The sequence below is a fragment of the Salmo salar genome, chromosome 04, assembly GCF_965601325.2.
Source record: "Salmo salar chromosome 04, fSalSal1, whole genome shotgun sequence".
NCBI classification, from domain to species: Eukaryota; Metazoa; Chordata; class Actinopteri; order Salmoniformes; family Salmonidae; genus Salmo; species Salmo salar.
Genome location: NC_138294.1, coordinates 46,618,550 through 46,629,546, shown reverse-complemented (window position 1 = coordinate 46,629,546; position 10,997 = coordinate 46,618,550).

The following is a 10,997-nucleotide window of genomic DNA, read 5'->3' as shown; positions in this document are numbered from 1 at the left end:
TCTTTTCTTTGTTTTCCTGTTTGGCTCCTGTTCAGGAGTCTGAAGCTGTGTCGCTGCCATCTGGTGGTGGCTAAGGTAGTTGCTGAGGTTCCAGGTGTGTGGGTGTCTCAGTGCAGTCTACACTGCTGTAGGACCTGATTCATTTGTCGCCTGACCCACGCCGGGATAACCTCACTATCGTAGGGCTTGAGGCGGTCGTGGTGCATTATCCCTCTGTGTCGTTTTCCTTGTATCTCATACAGCACAGGGCCATGGCATGCAGAGACCACGTAGGAGGCCTTCCAGGGTGCTTGGAGTATATTTTCTTTTGACTCTGCTGAGCTGCTCAGAGATGCTCCTTTGAAGTTCTGTGTGCTTCCTTTAGACCTTCTTCCAGGTTGCAGAGGAACGCTGGGACTTCCATCCTGTCAGACCTGTCCTCTGCTGCATCAGACCAGATATCCCGAGGTTGATGGGCCTCTTGTTTCCGGAAATACACTACCGGTCAAAAGTTTTAGAACACTTACACATTCAAGGGTTTTTCTTCATTTTTACTATTTTCTACATTGTAGAATAATAGTGAAGACATCAAAACTATGAAATAACACATATAGAATCATGTAGTAACCCAAAAAGTGTTAAACAAATCAAAATATATTTTATATTTGAGATTCTTCAAATAGCTGCTCTTTGCCTTGATGACTGCTTTGCACACTCTTGGCATTCTCTCAACCAGCTTCATGAGGTAGTCACCTGGAATGCATTTCAATTAACAGGTCTGCCATCTTAAAAGTACATTTATGGAATTTCTTTCCTTCTTAATGCATTTGAGCCAATCAGTTGTGTTGTGACTAGGTAGGAGTGGTATACAGAAGATAGCTCTATTTGGTAAAAGACCAAGTCCGTATTATGACAAGAACTGCTCAAATAAGCAAAGAGAAACGACAGTCCATCATTACCTTAAGACATGAAAGTCAGTCAATCTTGAACATTTAAAGAACTTTGAAAGTTTCTTCAAGTGCAGACACAAATACCATCAAGCGCTATGATGAAACTGGCTCTCATGAGGATCGCCACAGGAATGGAAGACCCAAAGTTACCTCTGCTGCAGAGGATAAGTTCATTAGAGTTACCAGCCTCAGAATTTGCAGCCCAAATAAATGCTTCATAGAGTTCAAGTAACAGACACATCTTAGCATCAACTGTTCAGAGGAGACTGTGTGAATCAGGCCTTCATGGTGGAATTGCTGCAAAGAAACCACTACTAAAGGACACCAATAAGAAAAAGAGACTGCTTGGGCCAAAAAACATGAGCAATGGACATTAGACCGGTGGAAATTTGTCCTTTGGTCTGGAGTCCAAATTGGAGATTTTTGGTTCCATCTCTGCATGTGTATTTCCCACCGTAAAGCATGGAGGAGGAGGTGTTATGGTGTGGGGGTGCTTTGCTGGTGACACAGTCTGTGACTTATTTAGAATTCAAGGCACACTTAACCAGCATGGCATAACAGCATTCTGCAGCGATATGCCATCCCGTCTGGTTTGGGCTTAGTGGGACTATCATTTGTTTTTCAGCAGGACAATGACCCAACACACCTCCAGGCTGTGTAAGGGATATTTTACCAAGAAGGAGAGTGATTGAGTGCTGCATCAGATGACTTGGCCTCCACAATCCCCCGACCTCAACCAAATTGAGATGGTTTGGGATGAATCGGACTGCAGAGTGAAGGAAAATCAGCCGACAAGTGCTCAGCATATGTGGGAACTCTTTCAAGACTGTTGGAAAAGCATTCCTCATGAAGCTGGTTGAGAGAATGTCAAGAGTGTGCAAAGTTCTATTCAAAGCAAAGGGTGGCTATTTGAAGAATCTCAAATATAAAATATATTTTGATTTGTTTAACACTTTTTTGGTTACTACATGATTCCATATGTGTTATTTTATAGTTTTGATGTCTTCACTATCATTCTACAATGTAGAAAATAGTAAAAATAAAGAAAGAGTATGTGTTCTAAAACTTTTGACTGGTAGTGTAGAACACCAGAAAAGGGCCTAGTATGTCCACATGGAGACGATCCAGAGGTGCTCCAACCTGGTAGTTTTGAAGCTTCACTCTTTCAGTGGGACCTGCAGCTTTCTGAGAATTGCAGTGCTGACATCTCTGTATAAACAGGTTGACATCTCCTCCCATCCCATACCAGCGGTAGCTCTGGAGGAAGGAGAGGACAGGATCTTTCTTTTGCTCATTGGCCAGTTCCTCACTGTAAAGTGGCTGTAGCCAGTTTACAGTTGGAGCTTCTAGCGTTGTAGCATCTGGCTGGCCGTCTTCCTGTGTTTGGTGGTTACTGGCTCTGTTGGGCTCCTTGGTCTCAGTCTCTCCAAGTCCAATGCACCTCAGCGCCAGCGGCACTACATCGTCTACATCAACCTTGAACCTTGCCAACGGTTCATGCAGTCTCTGGCAGTGTTTACAACCTCGGCATGGTAGGTCCGCTACATCCTTTGCTGTTTGATACCAGTCACATGCTCTGGAGCCGTCCCGTCTTGACATCGCATCGTCTTGACAGCCTGCTTGCTGTTCATTGTCAAAGTCATACTGGCTGAGCTCTTCCAAACATCGAGGTAGATGGCCTTCTGGGTGTTTGAACCGAAACAACTAAGTGCTTGCATAGGTGATAACTCTCTCTTCTCCCCAATATAGTTGCGACAGCACTGCTCCAATGTTGTGATTGGAGGCATCCGTGTCAAGGATGTACTTCCATTCTGCAGCTGGATACCCTAGTACTGGGGCTGTTATCAGTTTCTCCTTAAGCTGAGTGAAGGAATTCTGGTGCTCCTCGCCACAGGAACGTAGCTTCTTGAAGAGAATGTTGAGGGGGCTGGCCAGTTCTGCAAAGGCTGTAACAAACTTGCGGCAGTACTTGCATAACCTTATGAAGGCTTGCAAAGGGATGCAAACTAGTCACTTTACATCGCAGTTTTTAACCCAAAATAGGTGAACTACGTGATTCATGTAGATCCGATAAAAACGGTTTCGGCGGCGGGGGACTTTGGATCACTACTGGGTGTAAGCGAACAAGTGATGCGCGTTTGGTGCAATACTGGCTGTATCCAAGGCTCAGCCAATCGTTCACATAACAGAATGCAGCACTCGACTGAAGAGAGTAGAGACAACCAATTTGCTAGTTACAGGATCAGCGCGCACTCTGGAAAGACCGCAGAGAGTAGAACGGCAGTTTGACAGTTACAGCAGCTCGTCCGCTGAACGATAAGGACGAGAGGTAGGTGAGAAGCCTGAACCAAGGAGATGGGGGTGAGGAAGCGTACTTCATGAGCTGTCACCGAAAAACAACTGGCATTTGGAACGTTTTTGGTGAGGGAGAAAGTGTGGTGGAACATGTATTGTTAATATTTTTAAGTAACGTTATCTTGCTTGCTATTTGGATCGAATCCTCCGTTAGCTATCCAGAGAAATGTTGAGTAACGTTAGCTAATTTAACTGAACAAATAATTTAGTATATGGTGTGAAAATGAACTGGCTAATTAACTCAGACAGCTAACGTTACAACATCAGATGAGCTAACATTAGTAAACTAACCAATTCGCTGTAGTATTAACTGGTATACGACTCCTTGCCGTTCCTCAAGTTATAATGCGTTACTTGCTTACTGGACCCTGGCAAAGCTAATGAACTAACTACTACCTGTGAACTAACGTTTTCTTACTACAGTATGTGGTTAATTTTCACAATGAGAGAATTAGGTGAAAGCAGGCTTTGCTTGTTAATTTGACAAGTGGATTCAGGGGTCAAGTGTAGCTGGAGCTGGGCCTGGCTTAAGCTGGATGCCACTATAGAGGTGAAAGGAACACCACACACTTTCCCTTTTTCTCACTTCTTCAATATAGTGGATAAAAAGGGGTATGCCAGGTATACTCTCTGCCTGAAAGAGATCAATTATGCCAACAAAGGGTATTATGCTCTGCTGGCACATTGTAGAACAGATGTCCACAGGCAGAAAGTGTACAATGTAATAATGTGCAGTGTAGCCAAAAGATATTGCTTTTGTTGTGTTGAACTTGACAGTAACACTTGTGTGTGAGTGAGGGGGGGCTATTACATTTGTTACTAAGTTAATGTTATTTTTGCACACATGTAGCCTTGTGCACTTGATCGGTATCTACTATAGTGGCCAAGTATTTTGAGCAAAAATAGAATGCCTGTTTGTGTCATTCAATTTCTACTTTAAGATTTTTTTCCCCCAAGTGCAATATTTAGATGTGTGTGTGGTCACAAGCATTCTATTATAAAGGCTGTCATGGCTAACTGCAATATTAGTGTATTGTTTTTTTCTCAAGACTGTCATTTGCAGTAAAGTCTAGGCAACAAATAACATTGGATTGCTTTCTTGTTTTGCTTTGAGTTAGGTTCACATTAACCACATTTTATTTTATACAAGAGAATGATCATGTAGATCATATTCTTTGTTGTTTAATTCGTTGAAACCTGCATTTCCCACTAGCAGGGATTTTTGTTTGTTTGTTGCATTTTCAGTGCCAAAAAAAGTGTCACCTTTTTGGGCCCTCACCAGTTTGCATCCCTGCTTGCAGTTCTTGCACATTACTAGGAGGTTTCCAGGCTTGCATATCCTTGATCAGAGCAGGGTTGGGACATGCCTTCACAACTCATGACTTGTCCTAATAACAGGACTTCTTCCGTGAGCAGGTGGCACTTGGACGGCTTCAGCTTCAGTCCATAGCTGTGAAAACATTGGAAGTCATGTGCAAGCCATTCTAGGCTCTCATCAACTCCTCTCCCCAGGATGATGATGTCATCCAGATAGATCAGTAGTGTTTCCCATTGGAGTTCACGGAGGACGCGCTCCATGGCCCTCTGAAACGTACTTGGGGTGTTGCAAAGGCCGAATGGCATACAGGTATACTCATAGAGCCGATATCTAGTGATAAACACCGTCTTCTCCCGGTCCTTTTCATCCACTGCTATCTTCCAGGAGCCAAATTGGAGATCTAATATGAAGAAGACGTTGGCTCCCCCAAGGACATCAAGACTCTTCAATCTTGGGCAAGGGGTATGCATTCTTGGCTGTCAGGCTGTTGAGGCGGCAGTAATCGACACACCGGCGGACTCTACCATCCTTCTTATGAAACTAAGACGACATGGGATGCCCACTCTGAGGAGGACAGTGTGACGACACCTGCTTCCAGCATGCCTTGAGGTGCATTTCCTCTTCTCCTTGGAACCCAAGAGGTGTCTGTCAAACCTGTTGACGTACTGGCCTAGCTGCTACAGTATCTATATTGTGGGTGACAGCAGACATGTAGCCTAAATCAGTGTTGGTTGTTGCAAAAAGGGACTTGCATGGATAGTTGCATTTGCAGCTCTCAACAGGTCCAGGCCGAGGAGGATGGAGTCATGTATAGGGGCCACGTACACCTCCCATTCAAAGCTCCTGGTGCCGATCTGAAATGTAACTTTTAGTCCACCCATGGCATTCATGTGTTTCCCTGAATCAGCATTCGGAAGGTGTGTCTTTGATAAAGGAATTTACATGTTTAAAGTAATGACTAAAGAATTCCACCCTGAAACGTTTTTTAACTGTGTGAAATGTATTAGAATTGTAAGACTATAATCCAGTAATGTGTGTGTGTAAGACAAGTTAAGACAAAAAACATTGTGTTACTATGTAGCAATGTGAGAAATGTATAGTTGAGACAACAAAGGACAACTGAACTACAGATGACCTAGTTATAACTCTGTAAACTGACAACAGGAAAGAGGCCCCTTCCAAGGCCCCTCTAATCTAGGGAGGAGAGGAATGGCTAGAAATGGCTAGGCTTGAAGAAGATAATGAGAAACTATATGTTAGTATTCTGGAAAAATACAGCCCACCTAAAGAGAGGTGGAGTTTCTACTGATGTGAATTCATGTGTGTGTGTGTGTGTGTGTGTGTGGGTGTTATAAAAAGAGTGTGTTTTCATTTTGAAGTCAGAGTACTCTCTGAGTAAAGTATTGATCTATTGCAGACTGGGTCTTTGAAGAATTTTTTATTAACCAGGGCATTACAACCTCTGGGAATTATTTAAAGCTTGAGTGATAGTTGAGTTCAACAATTGGGATAAAAATTCTTGTGACAGTCTTCTTGAGAGCTGTCTTCTCACTCACAGGGAACTGCTGTTAAAGGCAGCGTAGCCTAGTGGTTAGAGCTTTGGACTAGTAACCGAAAGGTTGCAAGTTCAAATCCCTGAGCTGACAAGATACACATCTGTTGTTCTGCCCCTGAACAAGGAAGTGTTCCTAGGCTGTCATTGAAAATAAGAATTTGTTCTTAATTGACTTGCCTAGTTAAATAAAGGGGAAAAAATAAATACAAATTCGATTAAAATGTCAGTGGTGTACCAGCTTAAATTGCAGTCTGATTTATGATTGAAATGACACCACCTTAATTTGTATTAAAGCAAATGCCAATGATGGGCACAACACAAGCACCTCAGACAATGTAAAATAGGGTCTAAGCTACAACATATGTGAAAATGAGTTAAATCAGAGTTTAAGTGTTTTAAAAAAATATTTGATGTTAAAGGTAATTTTTTGTGCTTTTTAATAAAAACAGTATTTTTCAAGAAATGATCAAATAGTTTGAAAACCCTGTTTGTAAGCTTTCAAATTATATCAAACTCAATCATTTATATTTATCAATGACATGGATGTCTCATGGTAGGGTGGGGTATGCAAAATAGGTCAACTTTGAGCACTTCTTATCGCCTGAATGTTTTGGCATTCCGGTCCAAAACGTCAATTTCTGACCACTTCTACCAAGAGCAAACATGTTTGGGAGGCTTCGTTCATTTGTAAAGGGGTGTAGTCAGAAAGTCATTGAATTCATATGGAATGACCAAGTTGTGAAGTATCCCTGCTATTCACAAATGGCGGGAAATTTAGAGGATTTTCAGGAAAACCAACAATTTCTCTGCATAATTCATGTCAGAATGCTATTCCCTGCATGCTGCTGCTTCTTTTACAGCGGTGGCTCTGAAGTTCTTAACATGTCATAAGTACTGTAATCTCTCATTCTGGCTGAGCCCTTGATTGATGTGAAAGCAATGCAGCCTCTCCCTGCCTCACAGGTGAGTAAACGTTGTGCAATGGACACTGGAAACTTTATCACAGCCAATGAGGACCGTCGATGTGGATGGGGGCGTGTTCTATCTGCTGTCTCCTGAAGTCCACGGTCAGCTCCTTCGTTTTGTTGACGTTGAGGGAGAGGTTATTTTCCTGGCACCACTCTGCCAGAGCCCTCACCTCCTCCCTGTAAGCTGTCGTTGCAAACTTAATGATTGAATGTGAGATGTGCACGGCCACGCAGTCATGGGTGAACGGGGGAGTACAGGAGGGGGCTGAGCGTGCAACTCCATGGGGCCCTCGTGTCAAGGATCAGCGTAGCAGAGGTGTTGTTGCCTACCTTCACCACCTGGGGTCGGCCCGTCAAGAAGTCCAAGACCCAGTTGCACAGGGCGCGGTTCAGAACCATGTCCCCGAGCTTAGTGATGAGCTTGGAGGCCACTACGGCGTTAAAGGCTGTGCTGTAGTCGATGAACAGCATTCTTACATAGGGTCAGTTGATTCATTGGGTTATTACTTACAGCTTTGTTGACCTGAGTATTAGATGGATCATATTTCGGACAGCTCTAAAACAGTATGTATACAGTAGAATAATAAGCACGATACTGTAATATCAGAGAATTGTGCCAATTAATTAAAATGGAAAAACACAACCAGAAAAATAGTGACCAGACACAGGTTCTGCAGTTGAGGTATGAAAATAAAGACATGTGAGCTGAGGACAGGTCGGTAAATGTTTACCAACAGGTAGTAGACCATGTCAGAGAACAACAAGACAAATGTCAGGACAGGGAACACAGGTGTGGTATGTGAGCAGAGAAAGACTCTAGGTGAGTCAGAGGTGGGTTCCCTCTCAAAACGTTGTCAAGCAGGTGCATAGCGTGACAAGAATGATGCATGTCCAACTCTGAACGTATCCCCCTCTGACGTAGCAACAGCTCTCACGTCAGAGGAGGCTGGTGGGGGAAGCTATAGGGGGACGGGCTCAGTGTAATGACTGGAGTAAATAGAACGATATCAAACATATGGAAATCACGTTTGACTCCGGTCCATTTTATCATTCCATTACAATGAACCCTTCCTCCTATAGCTCCCCCCACCAGCCTCCTCTGCCGCACATATGTTCAACATCATACTACACTTTATTTCAAGTGCATTTAAAGTTTTATTTGATTTAGTCCTATTCTTAAAATGGTATTTGTGGTTGAGATGAATCGTACGTGAATCCAACATATCAATTATTAATTTGTAGACAAACTGGATTTAAATCCAGACTAAGTCAGTGGTACAGATGGAACTATCCAAGCAGTAGATACGTCTTTTAAATGTTGATATTTGGTTGTATTATCAACCAAACACAATTCAATATTACTTTTGTAATATAACGTAAATTGCCTAAAGTTAAGTCTATCTTACAAACATACACTGCTCAAAAAAATAAAGGGAACACTTAAACAACACAATGTAACTTCAAGTCAATCACACTTCTGTGAAATCAAACTGTCCACTTAGGAAGCAACACTGATTGACAATAAATTTCACATGCTGTTGTGCAAATGGAATAGACAACAGGTGGAAATTATAGGCAATTAGCAAGACACCCCCAATAAAGGAGTGGTTCTGCAGGTGGGGACCGCAGACCACTTCTCAGTTCCTATGCTTCCTGGCTGATGTTTTGGTCACTTTTGAATGCTGGCGGTGCTTTCACTCTAGTGGTAGCATGAGACAGAGTCTACAACCCACACAAGTGGCTCAGGTAGTGCTGCTCATCCAGCATGGCACATCAATGCGAGCTGTGGCAAGAAGGTTTGCTGTGTCTGTCAGCATAGTGTCCAGAGCATGGAGGCGCTACCAGGAGACAGGCCAGTACATCAGGAGACGTGGAGGAGGCTGTAGGAGGGCAACAACCCAGCAGCAGGACCGCTACCTCCGCCTTTGTGCAAGGAGGAGCAGGAGAAGCACTGCCAGAGCCCTGCAAAATGACCTCCAGCAGGCCACAAATGTGCATGTGTCTGCTCAAACGGTCAGAAACAGACTTCATGAGGGTGAATATGAGGGCCCGACGTCCACAGGTGGGGGTTGTGCTTACAGCCCAACACCGTGCAGGACGTTTGGCATTTGCCAGAGAACACCAAGATTGGCAAATTCGCTACTGGCGCCCTGTGCTCTTCACAGATGAAAGCAGGTTCACACTGAGCACGTGACAGACGTGACAGAGTCTGGAGACGCCGTGGAGAACGTTCTGCTGCCTGCAACATCCTCCAGCATGACCGGTTTGGCGGTGGGTCAGTCATGGTGTGGGGTGGCATTTCTTTGGGGGGCCGCACAGCCCTCCATGTGCTCGCCAGAGGTAGTCTGACTGCCATTAGGTACCGAGATGAGATCCTCAGACCCCTTGTGAGACCATATGCTGGTGCGGTTGGCCCTGGGTTCCTCCTAATGCAAGACAATGCTAGACCTCATGTGGCTGGAGTGTGTCAGCAGTTCCTGCAAGAGGAAGGCATTGATGCTATGGACTGGCCCGCCCGTTCCCCAGACCTGAATCCAATTGAGCACATCTGGGACATCATGTCTCGCTCCATCCACCAACGCCACGTTGCACCACAGACTGTCCAGGAGTTGGTGGATGCTTTAGTCCAGGTCTAGGAGGAGATCCCTCAGGAGACCATCCGCCACCTCATCAGGAGCATGCCCAGGCGTTGTAGGGAGGTCATACAGGCACGTGGAGGCCACACACACTACTGAGCCTCATTTTGACTTGTTTTAAGGACATTACATCAAAGTTGGATCAGCCTGTAGTGTGGTTTTCCACTTTAATTTTGAGTGTGACTCCAAATCCAGACCTCCATGGGTTGATAAATTGGATTTCCATTGATTATTTTTGTGTGATTTTGTTGTCAGCACATTCAACTATGTAAAGAAAAAAGTATTTAATAAGATTATTTCTTGCATTCAGATCTAGGATGTGTTGTTTAAGTGTTCCCTTTATTTTTTTGAACAGTATATGTAACGTTAAACTATAAAACGAGTACCAGATCCATGAACACATTTAGATTTTAGTCTAACTATATAATACTTATTATTTAATCATATAAAGAATGCATGTTTAAGATGACATGCCTAGGTTGTCGCTGGTCTGTGGAGATTTTCACAATTGCTGTAATAATCTGTACAGAATCTCAAACGGCATTGATAACTTGCACAATGTACTTTTTAATGTAATCTCAACTACAATCCAGGTCATTTGATTCTGCTATTAGATGAAGCACAGTGATAACACGTCATTAATTGGTTGTATACATCAAACAAAACATCTGACCTTGTATTCCAATTTGAACTTTACTGTGCTTTTAAATGTTTGAAAATTCCACAAACTTTTGGCTGTCTTTTTGAGTGGGTGATTATAGGTTATAATCTCATTGATCAAAGTCTCAACCAAATACTACCCAATTATCCACGCTGAAATGACATAGTGTGCCCAGTGAGTTGGGTCTAACTCTACATTACTTAGATCCTGTACTTACTTTCAACTCCATTAATATAGAAATAAAATGGAATACCATATAATATTCAAGTTTAACAGGCTAGTTAGTAATGTGAGAACTGAAAAGATGTTAAGGGTCAGATTCACTAAGCAGTTACAATCTGCAAACTTTAACACCTGTTATATTCCAGTAATAATTATACATTTAAGTTAAAACAATATCATAAAAAGTTGAAAAAAGTAAGCAGATTGACAATATGTAGGCTAACTTTTCTTTCTTAAAAGTTTTGTTTCTGTCTTAGTCAGGTACATATTTCAGAACAGGCTTTGACGTTTTAGGGGCGTGTCCCACCTGTCACCTAACGATGGTGAGAAAGTCACAGAAACTTCCCGTTGGC